This window comes from Patagioenas fasciata, chromosome 2 (genome assembly GCF_037038585.1).
Source record: "Patagioenas fasciata isolate bPatFas1 chromosome 2, bPatFas1.hap1, whole genome shotgun sequence".
NCBI lineage: Eukaryota > Metazoa > Chordata > Aves > Columbiformes > Columbidae > Patagioenas > Patagioenas fasciata.
Window position 1 is genome coordinate 51207838 of NC_092521.1, and position 25297 is coordinate 51233134.

At 43.1% G+C, this 25297-nt stretch overlaps 1 protein-coding gene and 1 long non-coding RNA gene across 6 annotated transcripts in view; one reads left to right on the plus strand and one right to left on the minus strand.

The window, feature by feature from the left end:
* Window positions 1–554, minus strand: part of GREB1L (GREB1 like retinoic acid receptor coactivator) — a 142116-nt gene extending 141562 nt beyond the window's left edge. For both annotated transcript variants that reach the window (XM_071804204.1, XM_071804202.1), the window contains exon 1: window positions 361–554. The gene's annotated coding sequence lies outside the window, so the exon portion shown is untranslated. The remainder of the gene's footprint in view (window positions 1–360) is intronic.
* On the plus strand, window positions 83–14531 carry LOC136098637 (uncharacterized). Of its 4 annotated transcripts, none has more exons than XR_011737458.1 (5): window positions 83–327; window positions 1835–1961; window positions 3393–3624; window positions 5706–5762; window positions 9469–14531. It is a non-coding gene; the product is annotated as an uncharacterized lncRNA (long non-coding RNA). The 4 variants fall into 4 exon arrangements; XR_010650967.2 differs by lacking the exon at window positions 83–327 and adding an exon at window positions 627–676; XR_011737457.1 differs by lacking the exon at window positions 83–327 and adding an exon at window positions 692–789.
* Window positions 14532–25297: the final 10766 nt, after the last annotated feature.

Genomic DNA, 25297 nt, shown 5'->3' on the forward strand with positions numbered 1-25297 from the left:
GGGGCTTTGCTGCCTCTGGGCCGCCTGCCCACAGGGTCAGCTTTACTGCGGCAGCCGCCCGGCCAGGGCGCTCCCGCCCCCACCTTGCCCCGTCCGCGTGGGGTCATTTCCCACCCCGGTCCAAAACGACGGTAACAAAGGGCTGGAGCCCACCCGGGGGAGAGCACCGGCAGCCCGCCAGTGACACCGGCCGCAGTCCCCCACCGCCCCTGGTGCTGCGCTCCGCGGGGTGACTGACACCGAGCGCGACCCAGCGAGCGGGGCCCCGCTGCCACCAGCCCGACCCGCTACCTTTGTGCCCTCCCCAGAAACCGGCAAGAAGGCGAAGTAAAGCCCCGCGTCCCCCACCGCTTCCCTTACCTTGCTGGGCAGAGAGGAGAAGTTGAAGCGCTCTCCTTCCACCCCTCCCTCACTTTTTTTTTTTTTTTAATTAATTTACTGAATTTTCCTCCCCTTCCCTCCTCTCACACCGAGCAACTGCACTCAGCGGTCCCGCCCGGTGCCGCCGTCTCCCTCCGGGTCTCGGTCTCTCTCCGGCGGGAGGAGGGGAGGGGAGGAGAATGGGGCGGACCCGCAGGTGCCGCCCCTCCTGCTCTGACAGCGGGGAGGGAGAGGGACCGGGGAGGGGTCGGCGAGCGAGGGGACCGGGCGGCGACGGCGGGGGAACAGCGCTCAGGTGAGGGGGTGTCCACCGGGCGGCAGGGCTGAGGAACGGCCTCTCCGTCCCTGGCCAGGCCCCAGGGCGACGGGGTTGGGAAGGGGAGCGGCCGCACCGTGCCAGGGACTGAGGTGATGGTTCGGGAATGGGCGCTGGGATGGACGCGGGTTAGTGGAGGAGGGATGCAGGCAGGGCGGTGAGAGCCGGGACATGGCGGCCGAGGCTCGGTGAGAAGAGAGGGAGCTGGGGTGCTTCCAGTCGGGGAGGGAAGGGGTGAGGCCCTGCGCGGAGCGGAACCGAAAAGGGAGCTGAGAGGCGTCAAAACCCTGTGAGGAATCCAGCGTGGCTCGGTGGCGGAGGAGCAGAAGGTGGCACTGTGAGATGGCCCTGCGGTGCGGGCCCGGCAGGGCTACAGTCAGAGTTTAGAGGGCCCACCTCGTTTTGTTTTGAGTTTAGTTAGCCCAGGAGCGGCAGAGTAGAAGCTGAAGGAGCTTAGCGTGGCAGGAGGACACTGGAGGTGGACTAGAGAAGGGTGCTGTGTGTGAACTTGTGTCGGAAGTTAAATTGAACAGGGCTCAAGGCAAGGAAGGTGGGGATGAAGGGATACGACTGTGTTGGAGGAGGTGGAAATGGAAGGATCTGGAACATTTGAAGCTGTAAATGGAGCCCAAGTCTGTGCGGGGAAGCAGCAGGTTTGGGTTGTTAGTGTCCGCAAAGACTTAAGTCAGACTTAGCAGAAGCACAGGATGGGGACTAGAAATACAGCAGGGCGCTCTGAGGGAAAATATCCATTGAACTGGGGAAAAATGATTATGCATTTTCTTCCTTTCACCTTTGATTGATTCAGCTACCATATGAGCTGTCTTCTCTCCTTTTCACTTTTTGTTTTTCAAAAGACCGTATTTCTTGAGAGCCTTTTCAAAACCCTTTTTCTTCTCTTGGGACCAAAGGGCTCAATCTTAGGCAGTGTTCTGTCTCTTTGTTTCAGCAGCTGAGAAAAACATAACAGTGACCAAAAAAAGGTGTTAGTGGTGTTAGTTTTCTTTGACAGGAGCCTGCTGCTGTGTGACGTTGAGAGAGAAAGATGTCCAGTACTTTTCTCGCATCCTTTTATTTTGTATTTGCTAGTTAAAATACTAAGTTCCAGCATCCCACTGAGTTTTCTCATTATCACAGATAATGAGACTTTCCATCAAAAAATGAGAAGGAAAAAACTGTCCTTACCTTCTGGAGGAAATGAAGATGGCACAGCGATGGTGTGGCACTGCAGTACTGCTGCTCAGTCCAGAAATGAGAAACAGAGGTCAGTCTAATAGATAATGTAGATGGCATTGTACATTCAACGAAGTTAGCCTTTTTCTGCATTAACCCCACTCTTTCTGATAGGCACTAAGAAGGTTTTCACTATTCTTTCTGTTTTGGTTTACTGTGATTTGAGCAATGCTTTTTAATGACATGCTGATTTGCACTTTGTTTCATTGAATGGGATGCAAAAGTGTAGTAATGGTACATATATATGTGTACATAAGTTAGAGACCAAAGGCTGGGGGATATCGCTATGCAATCTTCATAACAAACTTGCTAGGAAAGAATCTTCAAGCCGTCTCAGACAATGCAGCACATATATACAAAATGTATATACATCACTGTCTTTGATGCATCCGTATGAATTTATATTTCTGGGTACATGCTTTTTTCCTACCAACTTCTTTGGTGGGAAATACCAAAAGAAGTTGGTTTCTTACCAACTTCTTTGGCACTTCTTTGTAGTACTTGGGTACTTCTTAGTTAGCCTGTAGCCATGTCTGTAGCCATGAGCTCCAGAACTTTCTTTTACATATATTCTTATGTCACAGTTGTTCTCAAAACCCAGGTACCTCCCAAATAAAGCTTCGCAACTAGTTTGTTCATTGACTGCTTTGATTCTGAGCATATGTAGTTTTTATATGAACAGCTAAATCAGTTGGCTTTGACAGGACTATTCAGATACTTGAATTGCTTAGAGCTGGGCTTCAGCAGTGGATTACCTGAAGACATGCTACCTCCGTTAGCCTGTCTTGGTCCCTGTGTATGTACAAAGTTGCTAATAATATGACCCTTAACAACAGATAGCTAAAAATTTAGCTGAAGCAGAATGTGAAATACTTCACCAAGTCAGATCAGGCTTTAGGATCAAGTGCTAAAGCTTTGCCACTTTGCCTGTTCTAAGCTGGACACTTAATTTTTCTGGCAACTTAGAAGTGGATAGCTGCAAAAGAGTTCAGGCTGCCATTCTAATACATCCACTTGTATGTTGTATATGTCAACTGTGCTGTTGATACTCTGCAAAATATTATGAATTAAGCAATATCACTGTCAGTCCCTTGAGAAAATGTTGCCGTGTGACCCAGGGCAGATTTAGACAGTGACTTTGTTATTACTGTTAAAACTTCATTAGATATTTGAAAGCATATCAAGGCATCTGTTGAATACCTTCTGTAGCATATGATAATTCAAACCTAGATTACTTAATTATATCTAAATAGATCCCTGTAATTGCAGTCTAGATTTCTCTTGACATTTCAGACTCTTTAATTTTATTTAGAGGTATCTACTGAATGAGTGAGAATTTTTCTAGTACTTTTAATGCAGTAATTCATATTTTGACTTATTTTTGTTTTGCTCTTTTGAAAAGGAAGAAACATTCATTATGTGTTTTCTTCTAACTTTATACTTTGACTATCAACATTTACAGCTTGTAGGGTGGTTTCATCTGTACCATCTGTGGGCCATATTGCACATCAGATGGCAGGATAAAATCTGTAACGAGAACGTTTTGGGACAGAAAAGTCTTTCAGGGTTTGAAGCCTTGATATTCACAACACAATTGTGCAGAGCCACTTGTATCCGAAACAGAAGACGCAGAATGCCAAAGCAGCTGCTGGAGTGAAATAAATGAGAGACCACACAATTTGGACAACCTACAGGTATGGAGAACAAAAGAATGTTTGAGGGAACAAGAAAGTACAACTTCAAGCAGTGAGAAATTTGAGTCAGTTGTTAGAATTTACTGACAGCAGTCATGCAGTCACACAGCAATTAGAGGCTTGCTTTGGGAAGCAAGGTCAATTAGTACTGAGTTAAAGAGACAGCATTAAATAAGCACACCTGGTTTAGCAAGCAGGTTCTGATCCCTGACTAGGCAAGACAGAAGAAAATTGTCATTCTTGGATTGGGTTTTGGCCATTTTCATATGCACAGGGCACGATACCATCACATATATTATCTTCTTTTATAAAGGACTGTGTCAGAACATAATAATACAGTTTGTGCAAAAATGGACAGGTCCCCAGTGAAACTACAGAAGTTGATAGATATCCTTCAGTCATGAGCCTTCATAACGGATTGCATTTCTCCCTCCCTATAGGGATGTCTTCACTGTCTCTATGTTCTCTGGTTTTCAGAGCAACAGGAGTAAGATCCCTTTAGTTATAGTGTTCTAAACACTGTGAATAGTAGAAATTTATGGTATCTACCTTCCTAGCCATGAGGGCAAAATTCCCAGCAGATTTCAACTTTTTTTTTCATGAAAGTGAATGTCATCAGCTCATCTTAGATCACTCTCTGAACTGGAGCTTGTATTTATATTTGTCATGCCTGTTACATTTAAATATTCACTGATAACTTGATGTATCCAATCTCAGAAATTAAGTTTCAAAAAACAAACAAATAAATAGCCACACAAGGGAATTCTCTGCTTTCATTTGTTGTTATTTGTGAACTATGAAGTTAATACATGTTAAAACCAGTAATTTCTATCCTAGAAACGTTAGTATGAATGTTTTATTTGATCCAACCTACCACACCTTTGATATTAAACTTTACCTGAATGAAGCGTCTGAATTCCACAGACTTGGTCTTGCCATTGTTAAAAGCTGATTGCAAACTTTGCTTTGACTTCCTTTGTTGGGGCTAAAGCAAATCCCACTGTCCTGATTGGTAATTCTGGTACGAACCTTCTAAGTAACTTTCATCTTTCTGCATGGGTCATCTTTTATGATTCATTATATCTTATCTCCTTATTACTGTGATGTGAATTATTCTGTCTCTAGTTGTAATGTTGTGAAGTTGTACTTGGTCTATTTAACATCGAGGCATCTGTAAATTCAGTACAATCCAAATACTTAAGAGCTATTCCCTTAAAATTTATTCTAAATGTATGAAACCAGTGGATAGGATGAAACAGGAAGCAGTGCTGGAGATGGGGAGCTGAAGTAGGCAAAATCAAATGTTTTGAATGAAGGTAGAGGTAGGAACTGAATTCAGATCTCCTGATGCTGAGACACTGCTGTAATTCCATTGTCATCATATCTAAGCTTTCTTATCTCTATTCTTGTACTGAAACATTCTTAAAATACATATTTTGGCATCAGTGTTTTCAGTATTAATACTTAGCACACTTCCTACAAAAAAATCGGTAGTGTGCAGTAAGATGAAAGAGGCCAAGTGTTTCTTACAACTAGTAAGAACATACTTGTGTTGTCTTTCCATTATTCACTCCGTAGAAATTGCTTGGCTAATCAGCAGGCTTTCCTGGAAGTTCAGCACTAGCACGTAGTCACTGGCATACATATACTATCTATTCCTTCTTGATTTTGATTGGATTTTTCAGAATGGCCATTGAGATACTAATTTCAGAAAAAGAAATAGATTATTGTATAGAAGTCCTGGAGTTAATTGCTAGAATCTCAGTTGCCCTGACTGAAAACTATAGCCAGATTCTCAGTCTTTTTAAAACTTTCTATAAAATACTTGGTATTGCAATGTCAGCTCTTGTTTACAGCTTTATCATGCAGGACACAGTCAGGTGCCATTTCCTTTGCTAAGAAGCGTGCCCTTAACAGCAGACTGTGCCAGCAAAAGGGAAAGTTACCCTGCCTAAATCAAAAGCAGTCTTTGAACAGGGAGAACTGTTGGCACCTATGTAACTGTGCTGCATGACAGAGTCTGTAGCAGCGTTTCTCTGTATAATTTTCTAAATAATTTGTGAAATTCAATTTTGTTTCAGATAAGGCAGTGCAAAAGGACTACCCCTTTTTAGTACTGTCAGAGGTACTGTGAAAAAGTAAGTTCTGTCTTAAGGAAAACTCTGTAAACTAGGATTTGTCAAACCTGAGCCTCTACATAGTTTTAATGTTGTTGTTGTTTTTTTTTTTAATCTGTATAAATCTTGATTTGATAAATTATTTTCAAAATTCACTAATCTTTCAGTGGAATCCCTTTTAGCAACTAATCCGTGTATTACATTAGACTGTGGCTGATTGAAATTAATCATACAGTGTGAATTTGGGTTTTATGATTGAGCCTTTTTTTTTTTAATAAACCATGGAATTAGCACAATGCATTTTGACCTCTTTCAGTGGGAAAATACATTCTTATTTTTTACTATACAACAAAATGTTGTCAATACTCCATCATTTTTAAAGGGAAGATTAAAAGCATGGCAATTGATTGCTTTAAATGATTCAAAGAGAATTTTCTGATTGTAGTTGGATTTTTTCACTTTAACTAGATTATAAAGAATTTCCGTGTATCTTTGAAAGCATGGGTAGGACACTCATGAGCTCTGTAGATCTGAGGATTTTTTTTTCACCAGGGATAGATTAGTCTTTTGTTCATCAGGAAATATTATATTTAGAAAAATAAGTTTGCCATGGCTGCTTAAATAATTGTGTGTAATGAAGAGGAATAGCACCTTCTGTTTAAATGTTTTCGAAGTGCAAGACAATATGAAGAACAACCTCAGCAAAATGGAAAAGTATGCATAGTACTGACTATTCTCTAAAATACTCAGCTGTACTCCAGCTCTTTCACCATCCCCTGGGTTGCCTCCTCAGAGACAACACTGAAACCTAGATCCATTACCCCTAAATGACATGTCTCTATTGCCAAGCATGTAATCTAATAAAACTATTTTATAGCTTATAGTGAAATAACCCTTTTAAATAGGGCTTACTTGCAGAGGAGGTAGTCTGGCCTAACTTTAAGCTGTCTAAAACTTGAGCTCTAATCTGTCTTTTTTTATAGACAGTGAAAATAACTTGGCAGCTCTGGCAGGCTGTTTCGTCTCATTCCTAAATAAACACCATCAAAAGGCAACCCTCTCCCCTCATTCTCCTCCATGACTTTTGAAAGAACATAAAGACCTAGATTAGACTGCACACCTATGCACCACCAATACTGGGTGAATGCGGTCCCAATCACTTACTACAGGGATGTAAAAAAATTCCCTCCGCTGTTCCCCATTTGACATGTGCAACAGAACCACTTGCAGGCATTAGAAGTCTCCTGGCTTAGTAGGCATACACAGAAAAAGGACAAGTGGCAGTTTCATATAAGCAATTAAAGTTAGAGCTTACAAAGGTGGGTTTTGTCATGGCACTGACATGGTTCGATGAGTCAAGGTCAATGATAAAGGTTTTTTAAATTCCAAATTTGCAATGTTTCCTGTAGCTGTTATCAGTAGGAACAGTGAATTTTGTCAAAGTCAGTATGTCAGTGCTGATTGATGTTGGGATATTTGTTTTGAACCCAGCTGGGGAATGGCAGAGAGTTCACTTGCTGCTTGATTTTTGCTACCTTTTATTTAATAGTTATTTGCTCTTCATAAGAGTTGCTGCTCATGAACTAAGAAGAATGTTAACAATAGCAGAGAAAATGGCCCTGAATGCAAACTGGAGCCAAGCCATGGAAATTTGGCATTTTAAAGGTGAAAAACAGGCATCTCACAATTACAGTACCCATGGCCTTAGCATAATGTTTGTAGTGCAAGGCATTTTTAGTGTTTTAAAAATTTCTTTACATTTTTCACTACCTAGAATCTATGAAGGTTTATCTGTCTAGAGTATCAAACCTTCATCTTGGTTTGTGACTCTTTTGTTTTTCCCAGAATGTCATAGATGTGTTTTTTGTGGTTTTTACAGATGGAAAATACTTTTGAGGTGAGGTGGATAAGATTGCACAAGCCCCAGCCCTTCTTGGGTTTGTCACTGTTCCCTTTACACAGACAAAATTCCTACTTAAAGCAGCTTACAGTAAATTCCCTAGGCTTCTGTAGCTGCCAGAACTAACAGTCACTGCCCTCCCAGTTTTCCAACCAGGTCCACACACATCATGGTAGGCCAGACTTTATCCTAATGAAAAGCTTAGCTGCTAAATGAAGTTAGTCCAGCATTCACTGTATCTTAACAGGCCCAAGTGCTGTCAACAGCGTATCTCCCTCTCAGCCTTCAGTAGGCAAATCTCTGAGTCTACAGAGCTGCCTACTCCCATATTTATACATTCCCTATCTTCAGAAGAAGAATTTATGGATTTATGTGAATGCAGAGATGGCTTGGCTCATTCTCTCGAAGCATAGAAAGAAAGGTAGGTGTGTGCCATGGGGTGAGACCTGCCAGCTGGCTTTTCCACAGCAAAGGATTCCCACAGAGTTTCAGAAACATGTCTTAGAGCTGCCACACCTCTCTTGGGCAGCTTCTAATGTCTTTGCATTGAGCTGTCTTAACCTGCACTCTGCAGGTGTGCAGACACAGATTATTTTAGCTACTCATCTCCCAACTGTTTCTCTTGTTTCTCAAAGCAAAAAAAAAAAAAAAGGCAAGTGAAATGCTGCATTGTCTGTGTGCCTACAAACCTCCTTGTAAAAATAAATCTATAAATGAATTATAATGTATTAATTACAAATACTTTTGTCTGTCGTTTTCTTTCTCTGTGTGTAACTTTCCTGGGAGATTAATTTAGGTTATTGTCTCATAAAGCTACTGGTTTTAATACTGAGTTGCATTCATCTGGGTGTCAGGCATTGTTTTGATAAGATTACTATCATTTGCTGTAATTCACTATATTACCATCTCTCAAGCACATGGTACTACCAAATGCACAGTGAATTATGTTTGCTAACAAGTTGCTGTACAGGTTCTGCATTCTTGTGGGTCTTCTGGTGGCATCAATGAAAAGGAATCCATGGAGGGTCTCTACTTGCATTTTGAAAGCAATCAGTCGACTGGGATTTGGCCTTGGGTTGGTCAGCAGGGAGGGCTGCTCCTGCACTAACCCCCTGCATCGCTTCGCCTTGGAACCCAAAAGATCCAATAGATAGGCCCCAGTTCCAGCTTGGACAGTGTTAGATCCTCATGACTGCAGGTCATGTTTTATTTACATATTGTTTTGGGTTTTGTTGTTTGGTTTGATTTTTTTTAAGTTTTTTAACAAGTTTCTCAGTATATCCTGCCAGTTAAACAGGAAGGATTGTGATTGCTGTCGGGAGGGCAGGAAACCTGCCTGGTTGCACTGCTGGTTAGAAACAGTTCCAAACCCAGCTGCTGCCCAGTCAGGGAAAGAGAGCAAGAAAATCCCAGAGCGCTTTCTCTCTCTCTTCTCTCTCTCTTTCTCTCTTCTCTCTCTCTTTCTCTCTTCTCTCTCTCTTTCTCTCTTCTCTCTCTCTCTCTCCTCTCTCTCTTCTCTCTCTCTTTTTCTCTCTCCTCTCTCTCTCTTTCTCTCTCTTTTTCTCTCTCTCTCTTTTTCTCTCTCTCTCTCTTTCTCTCTCTCTCTCTCTTTCTTCTCTTAGCCCTTGAGAAAAGCTTTTCCTTATAGGTAAATTCAGTTTTATGTAACATTTTGTAATTGAAACTCAGAAGATTCCTCTTGGGTTTTTGCACACCAAAATTAAGATAAGGCATACTGCTGTCTGGCTCAGCAGGAACCTCTTCAAGGGACTGTGTGACAGTAACACTTTTCCTAAAGTACTAAATGTGCTGTGTTGTGTCTTACAGATTGTGGCTCCAGCTGGAGTGGGAATTTTCAGTGTTGTGAGACATCTTGACTCTTGGTGCTTGGGTCCTCTCTACATGTGCTGTGATCATCAGCATCAGGAACTTGAACACTGTGCAAAAGGAAACTTGAAAATCACAAGGCTTTGAGCTTTTCACTTCCAGATGTAGTTGAGGTTAGGAGGAAAAGTGTATCACTTGTGAATGGAAGAGTTGAGGAAGGAGTCCAGTGCTATCAGCAAATCGGAGTTGAAAGGAGACAGATATTAGGAGTGGTTTATAAAATCCTTCAAGAGATGCTACTAGAGAAGGAAGCAGAAATTACTAAAATTGGCATGAGAAGATCAGCATGAAATGGAGATAAGTAAACACAATGATCATTAAAGTACTGGTCAAAATAGTCTCCTTCTACTTCATCACTTTGGTCAACTACCTGGTCATTTAACTACCCACTGACTGGGAGAACAATGTTGCTGCTCAAATCTTATCTGGTTTCACTGGAGACGAGTTGCTGAGCAACCAGTTAGACCAAGAGCACGCCAAAGAATGTAAATGCCTCCTCCCTGCAAAGAAGTTTGGTCTTCATCGCATCGCCGTCAAGTATACTGCCTTCTCCTGTAAACACCAGTTGACACTTGCCTATTGGGGGACAAGAAGGGAAATTCCACCATGACATTAGGAACAAAAAAGAGCCTTTCAAGACTGGTTGCCCAGAGGGACTGAGGAATCTCCATCCTTGGCATATTTACAACTTGACTGGAAAAGACCCTGAGCAGCATGTGCGAACTCAGCCTCGTTTGGAGCAGGGTGCTGGAGCAGGTGCCCTCCAGGGGTCCCTTTTTCTATCATCAGTACTGCCTCAGTAAAAAGAATGGACATGGCCATTTTTAGGTATTTTTAACTTCCCAGTATCATAGGCTGTGGTGCTGTAGCTAACACTAAAAAATAACGCAGTGGTGAGGTGTTAAGATACAGGTAGCTGGCATACACCTAAACTCACAGGGACACAGGCAAGCGTTGTGGGAAAGCAGTCCAACAGCAAAATATGAGGGAGGAGAGAGGGGTGCTCACAGTTGAGGAAACCTGTGGAAAAAGCATCAATTCCTGTTCTTGCCAGATTTTGTTTCCAAGATGTTAGAATTGAGCCCCTGTAGCAAACCAAGCAAGAGCTCTGAATTAACAGCAGGTATTATAACCAGCGCTGAGAGCTCATTGCACAACTCGTGTACTTGCTAAACCCTTTCTTGCTGCACCTCCTTTCCAAGAAGTGCCAGAAGGACGAAATTAATTCTCCCCCCTGAATGGGGGAAACTCCATCAAGTCATTTAGTCTGGCATTTTCAAAAGTCCAGTAAAAGAAACAGTCTTGCATTTATCCTCAGTAATATGTAAGGTTTTACATGTTTAAGATAACTCTGCTGAGAGACATTTCTACCACCCCTATATACAGCAACTAATACATCATTAAAATAACTTTGTTCCTCTAATTTTAGAGCTGCATTCTTCTGAAATGGTCGATATCCATATTTCATATCCATATCAGCCTGGAGAAGGCTCCGGGGAGACCTTATTGTGGCTTTTCAGTACTTAAAAGGGGCCTGTAAGAAAGATGGGGACAGACTTTATAGCAGGGCCTGTTATGACAGGACAAGGGGTAATGGTTTTGAACTAAAGGAGGGGAGATTGAGGCCAGACATGAGGAGAAAATTCTTTACACTGAGGGTGGTGAAACACTGGCCCAGGTTGCCCAGAGAGGTGGTGCATGCCCCAGCCCTGGAGACATTCCAGGCCAGGGTTGACAGGGCTCTGAGCAACCTGACCTATTTGAAGATGTCCCTGCTCATTGAAGGAGTTGGACTAGATAACCTTTGAAGGTCCCTTCCAACCCAAACTATTCTGTGATTCTGCTGCTCTTCGTCTCATCAGCATTTTTGCACTTGTGTGGCATTACATGACAGTGGCCTCCTCCTCGCTGCCCATGAGCCCGCCCTTCTGCCTGTCGCTTGTCAATCTCTCCTTTTCGTGGAAAGGGCAAATCCCTGATCGGTGCCGCCGCAGCCCGGGCGACATTAGAAGCGCCTGACGCCGGCCGGGCCCGCCGGCGGCACCTGCGCGCCCGCAGCGCCCCCTAGCGGCGCCTCCCCTCCCCGCCTGCGCGGGCGGCCCGATCGGAGTGGGGGCCACGTAGGGGCGGCATGGGCCGCAGCGCTCCGAGCCCGGGAGCAGAGGGTGCCGGGGCTGTCCCGCCGCCGGCCGCTTCGAGGTGCCTGGAGACCGGCCTGCCTGTGCTGCGGGGCGGGGGAGAGGCTGCAAGCGGCGCTGACTGCTCCGCGGAGCTGTCGGGGGCTCCGGGGAACAGCACGTTTGCTTGGATGACTCCTCCTGTGTCCCCTTTCTCTGCTCCCTGGCTTTCACCACTGCAAATTCAGCATCTTCCCCCTGAATTATACATCTTTGTCCTGAGGCAGTGTTGTAAAATGTAAGCAGCTCTTATTTTCTCTGCTACACAGATAAGTAATGCTTTTTCTTTCTGTTCAGATCCTTGCATCACTGCTTTATTCCTTCCCTTTGTGGGCCAGCCCTGGGGATAGTGAATATCTGTGTGTGGGACTCCTGAGTGGGTATCTCCGAGTGATAAGCTGTGAAAGGTCGAGAGAGGTCTTCCTTCCTCTCTACGCTGCCCTGGTTAGACCGCATCTGGAATATTGTGTCCAGTTCTGGGCCCCTCAGTTCAAGAAGGATAGGGAACTGCTGGAGAGAGTCCAGTGCAGGGCAACGAAGATGATCAAGGGAGTGGAGCATCTCCCTTATGAGGAAAGGCTGAGGGAGCTGGGGCTCTTTAGCTCAGAGGAGAGGAGACTGAGGGCTGACCTCATTAATGTTTATAAATACGTAAAGGGTGAGTGTCACGAGGATGAAGCCAGGCTCTTCTCAGTGACAACCAATGATAAGACAAGGGGCAGTGTGTACAAACTGGAACACAGGAGGTTTCACTTAAATATGAGAAGAAACTTCTCAGTGAGAGTGACAGAACACTGGAGCAGGCTGCCCAGGGAGGTTGTGGAGTCCCCTTTCCTGGAGACATTCAAAACCCGTCTGGATGCCTTCCTGTGTAACCTTGTCTGGGTGTTCCTGCTCTGGCAGAGGGATTGGACTAGATGATCTTTCGAGGTCCCTTTCAATTCCTAATGTTCTGTGATTCTGTGTGATACTGTGAAATGGATGGACAGGTGATGGATGGAGAAGGCAAGGGGGCAGCGTCAGTGGAGGGCAGTGGTCTGCCGGTAAAATCTCTGCCCTGCTGGAGAACGTGCCAGTGATTCACCTAATTTCTAATTGGTTGAAGTCCTTTGTCATTCGAGTCAAAGTTAGGCAACAGTACAGCAACGGCAAATGCTGTCTGAGGAGAACCTGTGAGCCTGACCGTGGAAAGAACCTTTGTACGTCTGTGAGAGTATCTCTGCTCCTGGGATCTCACAGAATCACAGAATGGTTGGGGTTGGAAGGGACTTCTGGATATCATCTAGTCCAACCCACCTGCTAGAGCAGGTTCACCAGAGCAGATCACACAGGAATGTGTCCAGGTGGGTTTTGAATGTCTTCAGAGAAGGAGACTCCACAACCTCTCTGGGCAGCTTGTTCCAATGCTCCGTTGCCCTCAAAGAATCTCTCCAAAGGACACAACACTGCTATGTCAAGCTACAGCTCATTTTTATAGCTGCTGGTACGCTGAGGTCAGTTCATGGGAGAAGTGCACATTTAGCCTAAATTCTCTTCACCAAAAGTCTGTCTGAAATAAAGTGTACTTGATGGTACATGGGGGTGTGTCAGCATACCCCATTCAGGACGGGGTGGAACCAGGTTGTTTCCAGCCTGAGAACACAAGGCCGCCACTTGGCAAAGCACAGAACCCCTGGCAACATGCCCAGAAAACTGGACCACCCCACAAAATAAATCAATCAAACAATCATACAAATAGAAAAGAGCTCTCAAACAGGCTTCCTTACCTGGACCAGAGGCAGGTTTTGTTTGTTGTTGTTTTTTAAACCTTGAACTCCTCCTGTAAGCAACACCCAAAGACAGAGGTGGCACTGCCTACCTACCCTTCTCTGCTGTCCTGACATTATCAGAACAAGCCCAAGACCCACCGGCACAAAGTTAACATTTTTTCAAACAGAATTCAGCTAAAATAATGATTTTTTTTTTTTTTTTACCAACATATTTCACAGCATGTGATTGCAAACTTTTCTGATCTGATACTGGAAGTCCTAAAGCCAAATTTACCATGTCCCCATACTACAGCTCCTTAAAATATCTTCAGTTTTTTTCTTTGCATATTTCTCATCTGACTGGTGGTCTGGCACTATTTAGTTTATACAATTCAAAATAGCCATTGCCTGAGGTGACTAGATTTCAGGGAAACTGTTTAATGCAGGGTCTAGCTGTAGCCTTTGAACATGACAAACAGTTTGCACTGAGCTTCTTGATCGCACCAATTAAGATCATCCATAAATGTAATTATAGAAAAATATTTAAGCTGCTTTTTTAGGAACAAAAACCAAAAATGAAATTTAGAAATACTTGAAAAGCTGAAGGAAGAAAAAAGGGTGAAGGCACTTTTTCAGAAAAAGCAATTCCTTTAGCAGAAGGGCTTTTCCAGTAAGAGACACAAACCGAACAATTAACCTTTATATTGTAATTTTCCACTACAGATTTTGAAGTCTTTCACAAAAGTGCTCAAGTATCACTGACAGAAAACCTGAATTAAACCCAGTGGAATTACTTGCTGCAGCTCTGCCAAAGAGGTGAAAGCAGATTTAGATGCTGTTAACTGTCTTGTCTCTTAATTTGCTGTACTGACTCTCACTGCTGTAAACTGTATTTTCTATACTGAGTTGGAAAGGTGAAAAAATGATTGATACCCTTTAGATGCTAGTAAGGATCAAAACATGTTACTGCATTAATCAAATGTCACTGCATAAATCAAACATACCATTCTTTTTAAAAAGTTATTTTTAGCATTTTTAAACCATGTAATAAATTTATATTTGACTGAGCCTTTAAAAATTATTCTTTATGATAGCTTATACACCGCAGACATTTGTTTATAAAGTAAAAGATATTTTTGCGCAAAGGGTTCTGCATGTTCTGATCAACTCGTGGAAATCTCAGGAACATTGGGGAAAGCTCCCTTTGGTTTTGTCAACACCAGCATGAGGAGCAACTCTAAGTTGTAGCTACAGGGTATTCCTTCCTACGATGTGCTTCCAGACCACCAAGGTTTGGTTTGTTTGGTTTTTTTCACTTCAAATCCTTACATCTGGGTTGTTTTTTTGGTTTGGTTTCGGTTTTTTTTTCCTAGAAACAATGCACGCTCAGTGCTGTGTAAGTTAAAATATCATTAAACATCAATGTGATTTAGGACAGCAACACATTTCCTGACAACTAAGGAATGGTGGATGTTTCAGAGGGCACTGCCAAACTGCTCGGATGGCCTCAGACTAAAGATTCATTAGTGTCCGGTCTGTCCACTGATCGCACTCTGCAATTACAGCATGAAGAAACTAATTTCTTAAGGACTTTGCATCATTACTGCAGTGTACCAAAGCAACTTATCTTCTATAACCAATGGGACAAAAACGCTTTAATTAGAAAATGTCTGTAACATTTTACAGTGTCTAATCCAAATATACCTCTGAAGTGTCAAGTTGGCTTGGTTGGAAGACATTTAAGCCTCAGAACTTTGTCTCAGGTCCACTGTTGATATCAGCAAATGCTTTGAAGGTAGGGAAAGGAGTGCCTTATTGTTATAATTGCTGTCCTTTGGCTGAAATACTTAAACGAGTTGCATTTTCGTCTGCTGAGAGGTGTTTATCCCAATGTAAATGTAGATACAAACAAACAGAAGATGGGTTGTGTTTTCAAAGCCTGAATGTCTATTGCAGCTTCCCCAGTTTGGCTCTGAAACTACAGAGGCCAAGTCTTTCCAGTTCCAAACTATCATTACTTCACCCAGTTGGAAGCTACTTGGGATTTGTTTGAGGTTTTTTAATGCCATTCTCCTACTTAAAAACTATTGAAAAAAATGAATCTACCCTATGACGTGCCAGGAGGATGGCCAATAACTTCTAGATAAATGTGAATTGAGTCTCTGCTGACATGAGCAGACCTGAGCTGCAGCTGACAGGTCAAGCAAGAGCAGAGTTTTGTTCCAAGGGACTTTATCTGTGGGATGGCCAATGCTCAAAGGTGTGAATTCAGGCCAGGAGTCCATCCTTCAGCTAAACTCATCCTCATGGCAAGGACAGCCTACCTACCTGTGCTTGGGTTTTTCAGTGTTTTGGGGTTATTTGGACATTGCTATAAAATGTATGCTCTAAAAATGACCTAATGCACTAGTTCATAGAACATTTATATATATTATATATACATATAAAGCCTGTCTAGCTGTCCAATACAAAACAATCACGAAACATGGATCTGTTCTACTTCAGTATTTGAGGAGGTCATGTTGCTGGAATGTGGCTTTCCTCCCCCCCCCAAAATCTGAAGACTTTCAGTTATATGTTATTGGGGAAAGGCCTTAGTGTTCTCAGCAGCAATAGCAATGTCAAGGAAAGCTCACACGCTGCGTGGCTCACAGCCTCATGCTGCTGAAAGGTGTTTGTAGCTCCTGGCAGTCTCCTGTTGACACCAGCTATCTAGTGACAGCTGCCACTTAGCAAAATCTCATCCTGCATGAGTGACGGATACTGAGCAAATGCATAGCTGAATTTCTGATGGTGCTTCTCTTCCCTCATTAATACTCTTGTAAACCTTTGAGACTGCTACATATTTTTTCAGTTTGTTCTTTCTTGCAAGGAAAAGCTTACGTTTTCATTTATAAGCTGACTCTTCAACAAGTTTTTACTGGAAAAGAACAAAGAGTTAATTTTTTGGTTTTTTTCGGCTGGCCCCAAGTGACCCCTTGTTCCCACTGCTTTTGAAATTACTGGAGTTTGCTTAGCCTGAAAAATCACAGCTATAGGAAAAGTTATGCTTTACTGATCTATTTTAAAAAGGAACAGCAGAATTTTAAAAATAGAATCCCCCTTTTTTTTTCTTTTTCTGACTGTGGCATCTCCAACCCAAGTATGTTGATGCAATTTCCAAAGCACTAAGAAATGTCTTAGGTCACATTTAAGTTAGGTCAGCCAAATCCAGGATCAGTGAAAAAATGAGTTGTTCATCTGGCCTGGAATGAGATCTTTCTTCCCATCATTCTTAGTTATAAAGATATCTTTTGTGTGGTTGAAGCTAAATTTAAGCCCAGGCTGAGTGTATTTGTGTACTATCTATGCATGTTTTATGCATCAGCAGCACACTGTGTTACTAGTAGGCTGCATACACAATTAGGGCTTTATGATCTTTGAAGTTGGTTAATACAAAGATTTATATTTTTGCAGCAATAAAAGTCTGTGAAGTAATGGGAATAGATGTTTTTTAGAGCTACAGTCTCATTCTCCTTTGACTTGTATTGGTTTGGCTCCATTGTCTTCAATGGAGTTAATCCTCACCCTGATTTGAGCACGAGAAGAAGAGAAGACGACAATCCATCCCTGAATGTATGGCTGGGGAGGTCTGCTTATACAGAGCTTGCTTTTTGTGCAGACTGTAGCCCTGCACAGGGGAAAGCACCGAATGGGAGACCAGATTCTGACATGGAAATTAAACCATGCAGCTTGTTTCTTCCACTGAACATCTCTCGGTAAGGTGAAAACGTGCTCATTTAATATGTACTTTACTAATTTGTAAAGAACTGTCTTGTAGTCTGTTTCTTTTTGCCCAAGCATTCAGCTACTGCAATAGGATTTAAAAGTAAAATGAATTGAACTTCAACAGGTCTATAGTAGCAGTTAACTAGCAAAGGAAAGTCCATGTCTAGCTATTTCCTGCTGCTATAATGTTTTGATAACAATGGTACACAAAGACTTGTTTTGTTTAGCATGTGCCGCATTATTGCATTTCAGACAAAGTCTTGATTCTTTAAGTCCAAGACAAAGTCTCAATTCTCTCCATTTGAGACAAAACCCCAAGATGAAAAATATGGATTTGAAATGTCCCGAACTACAAGAGGAGTAAGGAATCAGATTAGCATTGATTTCTGCCTCTAGTTACAATGAAAACAAAGATAAGGCAAATACGTATTTTCTAATTTGACGCACAAATTCAGGAAAGATTTTGTTCCTCAGCATTCCCTAATTATGAAATCAGAAAAATGAAAATATTCTTCCCATTCTCTGCACGCACACCCTACTCCAGGCAATTTGCTTTCATACAGCAGCTGAGTTTCCTTTCAAGAGCTCACAGGCATGGAGAGCAGCTTTGTTTACCACCCCCAGGTGCAAACCTCATTAACTAATGTTGACTTCTTTTGTGTTTTCAGCTTTCAGTAATGAGCCAGGTTAATGGATAGTGAAGATGGTGGTGGTGGGGAGAATGGTAAGGAAAATTCAGGAGCTGGTTTTACATCTTTCAGTTTTGCAGGCTCATGGGCAAAATGGCTATCAGCCATTTAGCTATACCCAAGAAAAACCCCAACCATTGGAGATGCTGAACCTTCTACATAGGTTTTGGGGCTTTGTTTGTTTGTCTAAGGATGGTGGGAAACAAAGCACAGTCAAACCTCGGGCTCTTTGCAAGTTATAAATACTGTACAAAATTCTACTCCTGATACTGGAAAATGCTTTCTCCCGTTGTTCAAAGTGACTCCAGATGCTGATGTACTTAGTGCACAGTGTAAGTAACCCAACTGGAATGAAAAAGCAAGGTAATTGAGTTGACATTCATCTGCCAATATTCCTAAGGGACAGACTGTTCGGCCTGCCAAGTTTGCTCTGCTTATGCACACATAAGCAGAGCGTGAACTTAAACCGACTGGAGATTCCCACAGTACGTTCTCCCCGGTGAACACGGGATCTCTGCTGCTGCTCTAATCTGGTGGAGGTGGTGCGATAGCTTCAACCCTAGTAATTCCCCCATGTCCCACAATATCAGGAGGTGGGCTGAACGTTTGGCGGGAAAAGAAATAAAAGGTTGAGGTAGAACTGAGTTTTTCTGCATCAGATTTTCCCCTGACCCAAACCCCATTTTAAAAGGACAAAAATATTAGCTTCCTCCTAGGCTTTTCTATGCTTCTCACTATTATAATATCTGGAAGATTCACAGACATGTATATTTCTTTATCTTTCTAACATACTAGTGAAGGATCGTCATCTCTATACGTGAAACAGAACACGGAGATCAAAGCTAAAAGTTCGAGCAGTCTCGGACAGTTAGGAGTGGACTTTTTCAAAGAACTTGGCAATTTTATTCTTTAAATAGGTTTGTATTTGACTAACTGCTGTACCTCATTTAAGATAGTTCCATGAAAAAGGATCTCCATGTAGCTAGACCATGCAAACAGCAATCTCCATCCCAAACACAGGGGCAAGTCAATGCCCGCAGCAGATCAGACATACAAGACACGTGTGACAGAAGCAGCGACTATGGCCAATGTTCGATCCATGTTGGAAATACACGAAAGAAAAGCAGTAAAGATGGGAGAATCTGTGAGATGAAGCAACAAGGGAATACTCAGTCCTGTGGGCTGGGAGGAAACCAGGGAATGTGTCTCTGAGAAAAACAGATTAAGAGCCTCTTCAGCTGAGCTCGGCGTGGTAGGAGCTGGTGGGAACAAGCAAAGCAGCTGCCTCTTGCTGTTTAGCTTCTGCTGCATCCAAGGAAACAGTCTTGTACCTAACTCTGGGGAAAAGTGGCTCCACCACAAATTTCTTCTTGCAGTAGAAACAACCCTCAGCACATTGGCTCCAATGTCACATTAAGGCACAAGTCCACAGACAAAAGCATCCACCTTCCAATTGCAAAGCCAGGGCCTGACAGCCGCGGCCAGTGTGCAATGGGTCTTCTGCTGGGTGGGTTGGATCCACTGTATATACACTATGAAGCTGGCATAGACAGGTCCAGCAAATCTTGTATGTCAGATTTAAGGCTGGGAGGACTCAAAAAACATGAGCATGGGGAGTCAGGATCCTTTGTGCATGCAGGTCAGAGTTACCTTCACACGTGTGTGCTGTGTGCAGAGTTGCTTAGCTGGGCTCCCCTTTCTGAACTCTCCTGCTCTCCCGGCATCAATTGTCTCACTGAGGAATCTGGCCTGGCTGGTGGTAAGCTGTAGTTTCCCTCATGGTCCACTGCAAGGACCTGGGGTTTCACCATGGGGGGCGGTGTCTGTGATGAGTAAGGAACCTTGCAGATATGTAGAAACCAGTCCTGATGAACCAGAGCCCAAGCCACTTCACCCAGCATAAGCAGGACTAGCTGGCCCACCCCTTCTGGTCCTCCCTGCAAAGAAGACAGGCAACACTGAAAAAGAGCTGTGGGCAAGCAGGAGAGTGCCAGACACCCAGAGAAAGCCAAGTCCAAGGCCCAGTAGTTGAGCCTCTGAGACTTTCTGAGCACAGGCAGCCACAGGTCTAGTTCCTGACCTGCTTCCTTCCCTGCTTTCCTGTGAATAAAGGACACTTATGGTGGCACCTGCACAGCTAGGACCAAAAACCACAATTAGACACCTCCCTCTGCAGGCATCCATAGAGGTCCTCTGCTTGTATCTCAAAGCAGTGACATGGTGGTGGTCAGAAGGGGATCAGCTCCAACTATACATAAGCACACTGTGCAGCAGCAGCACCTGGAAGTAAATGATGAGAGTGCCCTAGTCAGCGTGGGGTATGCGTGTGAAGAAGGTCAGACCATGCAGTGGCATCTCCGTGTCTGTAAGGGGCTTTGGGCAGGGGTACTTTGGGCAGGGTAACAGGGCCATCTAGGAAAGAGAGCAGATTTCCAAGCGTCCCGGGTGCACGGTGGCTGCTCTGTGGGACTCGGTGTGCCCTTCCCGGTCTGACAGCCATAGCAGCTGCGGGATCTGCTGGTATTCCCATGCCTCGGGCAGCCATCGCCTCCAGTGAGGCACAGGGAAATGGGAGAGGCAAATGAGTGAGAAAGGGGTAAACAGTGTTTTGCTCAAACTAAAGTGGTGAATGTTCTTGCTCAGCAGTTGCTCTCAGCTACTTCAGTGTGCCAGGCTAAGCTCCCTTCAGAAAAAGCTTATCTACACAGAAACTGACCCAAGCCAACATCTTCTGGAAGAGAGAGCAAAGAGGAGACCAGGATGGGAAAGCAGACAATTTCACCCCTTTCTCAGGCAGTGTTCCTTGGATTTTGTTGCTCATCCTCAGTTCAGCCCAAGGGAACAGTCACCAATGGTATTTTCCTTTCTTTGTACAATGCAGGAAGGCAGCATTTGGGACTCAAGCCTTTGGAGATTCCTCTGAGAGTGGATATATACTTTCCCAAAACAAGGATTCTTCCTCCCTAGGAAAGCAAAGCCAGAGGTCCAAATTGGAGTTAGAGAATAAAAAATATTTACATAAACTACATAACAACTTATAATAATAAAATAATGAATGCAATTGATGATTGGGTAAGCTATAATAATAAAATATGAACTGTTTGTGCAAACCAAAATTCTTCACCTCCCAAAGGCAAGTATTCAGTGCACGGAGAAACTCTTTCGAGGTGCACAGTGGGGCTGACAGCAAGCAGCAGCTCCACACCCTTCCCCAGGGAAGGTGTAAGAGGAGGACAACCCAGCAAACCTGGAAGCACATCAAGTAGTTTCCCCAGCTGTTAGTGTGGGTTACCATGCCCTGGCGATTATCCCCGGCTCCCGGCAGAGTTGCTGGTCACCATGCCCCAATATGCAGGTTATTGTTTCCAGTTTCTGTTGTGCCGAGCTTTGCTGCCGCAGTCGCTTCTTCTCCCTCCCACATGAATTGCTGCAGAGTGAGGTGAAAGGCAGCAACCCCAGAGGTGGGCAAAATAAAAGGCAGCAAGGAGCCTTGTGGCCTACCTGCTTTCTTTTTCTTCTCTCTCCAAGCCAGAAAGTTCCTCAGCATGAGCAAGCCAAAATGTAACTCGGCCCCAGTACCAAAGATAAATGTCAGTATTTTCCCTGGCAGCTAGAAACAAGATGTCCAAGGAGATTTTTCTCTTAGAGGATGGCCTCCCCACTGTGTATGTTCCTCACCCATCGCCCTGTCTGCTGGCTGTGTATCCCCTACAAGGGCAGGTAAGGGGGGTTTTCCTCTCTGGCTCTTGCAGAGGGGACCCCCAAGAGCTGCCCTAGTGCTGGAGGTGAAGCTACACCCTGGTACGTGCTCCCCAGGGGGGCTGCATGCAGGAGGGCAAGCAAAGCAGCATCACCTGCCTGATAAAGCTATCCTGAGCTCCTTGTCACCAAGGGGCATGCTTACCTAAAGTACAGGAGGCTCACGTGATTCAGAGTGAGCAGAGAAGATAATTTACAGTCCTGATTCTCTTGAGTACTGCAGAAAGAAAGCAAAGCCTTATGGCAAGTTGGAGCGGCCTGTGAAGTGTAGCAGGGTAAATAACTTCTTGCAAGCAGCAGTCGAAACAAAAACAGGATCAGCAGCTGCTCTCCCCACCTCACAACTTGTCCAGCCTACTCCAGGTTGAGCTCCAGGCTCCTGCCAGGTTCTCTTGCTTTGGAGGAAAGTGCTTAGCAGTTTGATGAACTGAGATGGCTGTGCAGCATCCGCTGGAGATGCACAAGAATTTCAGGAATCAGTAGCAATTATGGAATGGCCGTGACACCACTGTTTCTTCTTGTCACCAATGCAGATGTACAGAGCTTTGAAGTCCACCCTATTTTTAGGCATCTGGATGTATTCTTGATGAAGATTTGGCTTTTGACCACTGCAGTTCAGTAATTCTTCTGGTTTGATATATTTATTTTTTCTCAATGCTGTTATTTGATCTTACGTTTCTTTCCAAGAACTCTGTCTAGGAATATCATAGCAAAGATAACAGTATCTTCAGCAAAGAGAGTAATTCATATCTCTCATAATTTTTTCTGTGTAGTTTTATACAGAAAGGAAACTGAAACAATCACAGATATAGGCTGTGGATGAACATTAGCTACCAATTTTTGTTCCATAAGAATATTGGTAGGAAATTAAGATTATCACAGGAGAAGGACTTGACTTTTTGCTGGTGCCTGTGGGAAATACTGATCACCTATATGCTTCAGTAATCCAGCATATGTGTGCTAACTGTTGGATAATTCCGAGTATTTCCTCTGCAATCTAACCTTCTTCACCCCAAAGCAGAATCCAAGCCCATGTGTACAATTTCCACAATAACATCTACAAGAAATCAGATGTTTTAACATATGTTTGGAAAGATTCTTCTCAGTCCAGTGGAAAGGAGAAATATCAGAGAGAAAGGCCATATCATTCACCAACCAGACAACAATTGCTTGGCTGATATGAGGCTGTTGTGCCCTCCATGAACAGCAGATTTATGCAGGTAGCAATTAGTGTGGTCAGAATTTTCTTGGTATCTGGGATGAAATTCTAGTTATCAAAGTGAGAAAATTTTCTGTCCTGTGTGGAGAAATATTTCCTCTCATTATGTACGCTGCTCAGCACTGGGGTGATGCATAGCAAGCTTGCTTAACAGAAGTCAGATTAAAAGAGTATTTAGGAATATTTTACTCACCGTAAGTCTTTTTAATGGACTGTTGACTGACCTCTTTACTTCAGAAAACAGTAAACAGAATCGCCTCTCCATTTGTCAGCTCTTCTGTCTGGAGATGAGAGCTGATGAACTACAGCTTGCAACTTGCAAGATGCAAAGTTTGCAACTTGCAGATTTCTATGCAAAGGCTGTAAAACACACCTCGGAGTTGCTCTGCACAAGGAGGACTTCACTGTGCTATGGGAGACCGTCTCTATGATACAACCTGACATATTCAAAAGTGGAAAGAGCTATACAAAATTACATGCTTCTCTAGCGTCTGAGTTAATTTAAAGCCACAAAGTTAACCTTGGACCCTTGTCCTGACTCCATATACTGAAGCTATGGAGTCACACTTCCTACCTGTGCAGCAACCCACCCAGTAGCTACTCCTTGCAAGCAGAGGAAATTATAATTTAAAATCAGGATTTCTCTCAACGTTACTCACTATTGCACATTCAAGTGAGACAAGCAGTCTTTGCAGTTGTCATAACTTTCATTCCACAACAAAACTACGGAGATGCTTGTTAAGCATCAAACTCCAGTCCTTGGGACAATTAGCGTCTTGGCGAGTCTCCTGCAGCGGTGTCTGGTGGACAGTCATTAGTACATCAAATTACGCATGCTTGCAATTTGATCTTGACCAATGCAATTTCCTTCCCTTCTTTAGGAATTCTTCTACTGCCTTTATGCCCAAGGGATAGATGGAGAAGATAACTGTACACAAACCGCTCCAGCTGTGAAGCTAATACTGAAAAGATATTCTACTTCTATTTATAGGGATACTCTGTTCTACAAATTGCTCGTAACAATCTCTGAAATTGAAATTAAAAAAAAAAAACATAGGAAAATATATTTCCATTTATCCTAAGTGTCCCTTTTTATAATTTATTAAGGTCATAGTTTTGGCCTATATGAGAAACAATAGCTTATCTATAGCAAAATGACATGCAGAGAGTTGTCATTTGGTGGAATTTGCATCGTATAAGTTAGCATTATTTAATCATTTAAGAAAACAGATTTTAATTAGTTGGCTGTGGAAATTATCTCAACCGTCCATGCAATGGCCAGGGACAGGAGAAAACAGCCGGACCAAATAACTCCTACTTATGCCTGACATCATACCTTCATTCCAAAGTTGACAAAATAAATGCCTGTAATGACAGCTTGTGTCACTGAATAAATGGCAGGAATCTGTGTTTCTCTACCCATGTTGCAGGGGACTGTCCTCCTCTAGCTTTTTTCTCCCTAAAAAACAAGCTAGGACATCCAGTTCCCTGTGCCCTCATCATTAAACTGAATCATTTAAGCTACAGTGTCAGTTCTTGATACATTAGAAAATGGCAGATTTAAGACTCCCTGGGTAATCTTTTTTTGTCCCTCTGCATGTGCATATGTTTTCTTACAAACCCGTCCATGACACAGTCGTATTTTAGACTTTCCCACAGGATGCATGCCTCATTCTGTACAACACAGGATAATCACACCCAGTGGTAGAAATAAATTAGCATAGCAATCTTAATCTGGTATTTCCTAATTCTCCTAATTTCCTTATCCTTCAATGTTCGTCTGCGCTACTCTAAACAATACTCTCTTAATGTAATTTTTTCATGTTATCATTTAAGTATAAGTAGGCACATTTGTGTATCTCTCCATCTATCTGGATCTGTTAATGTATTGGTAAACGCAAAAGGAAAAGATAAAAGTTGTTTGTTTTCAATTCTTTCAGAACTGTTTGATCTCTCCTTGCTTGTTTTAGCAGCTGCCTGACTGTTTTTCCTTGTATGTAAACTTCAAAGTCAATCAGAGGTCAAAACTCTGGACAAAGACAGAATAATAAAAACAACGGTGACTGGCGTATGTGATGGGAAGAAGCAGAGAAGCTGGGTCGTATAATAGAATATTGCCTGTTTCTGGACACGGCAGGGGGGAAATTATCTATAATGCCTCTTGGACATAACATTTCTTGATCTGAACATTCGATGTAGTTGCTGAGGCCTGTATACTTGCCTGGAAATGTATCTCGCAGAGAAACGAAGGGTACAGACATGTACGGAAGGACTTGACATTCTCTAGCTATTCTTGGTTCAAGCAATCTGGAAATATTCATAGCTTAATAGATTACTGTAAAAATGCTGGAGAAAAACAACCTTTTACTGGTTTCTGTTAAATGCAAAGGGCTTCAGGGGTGGATATAA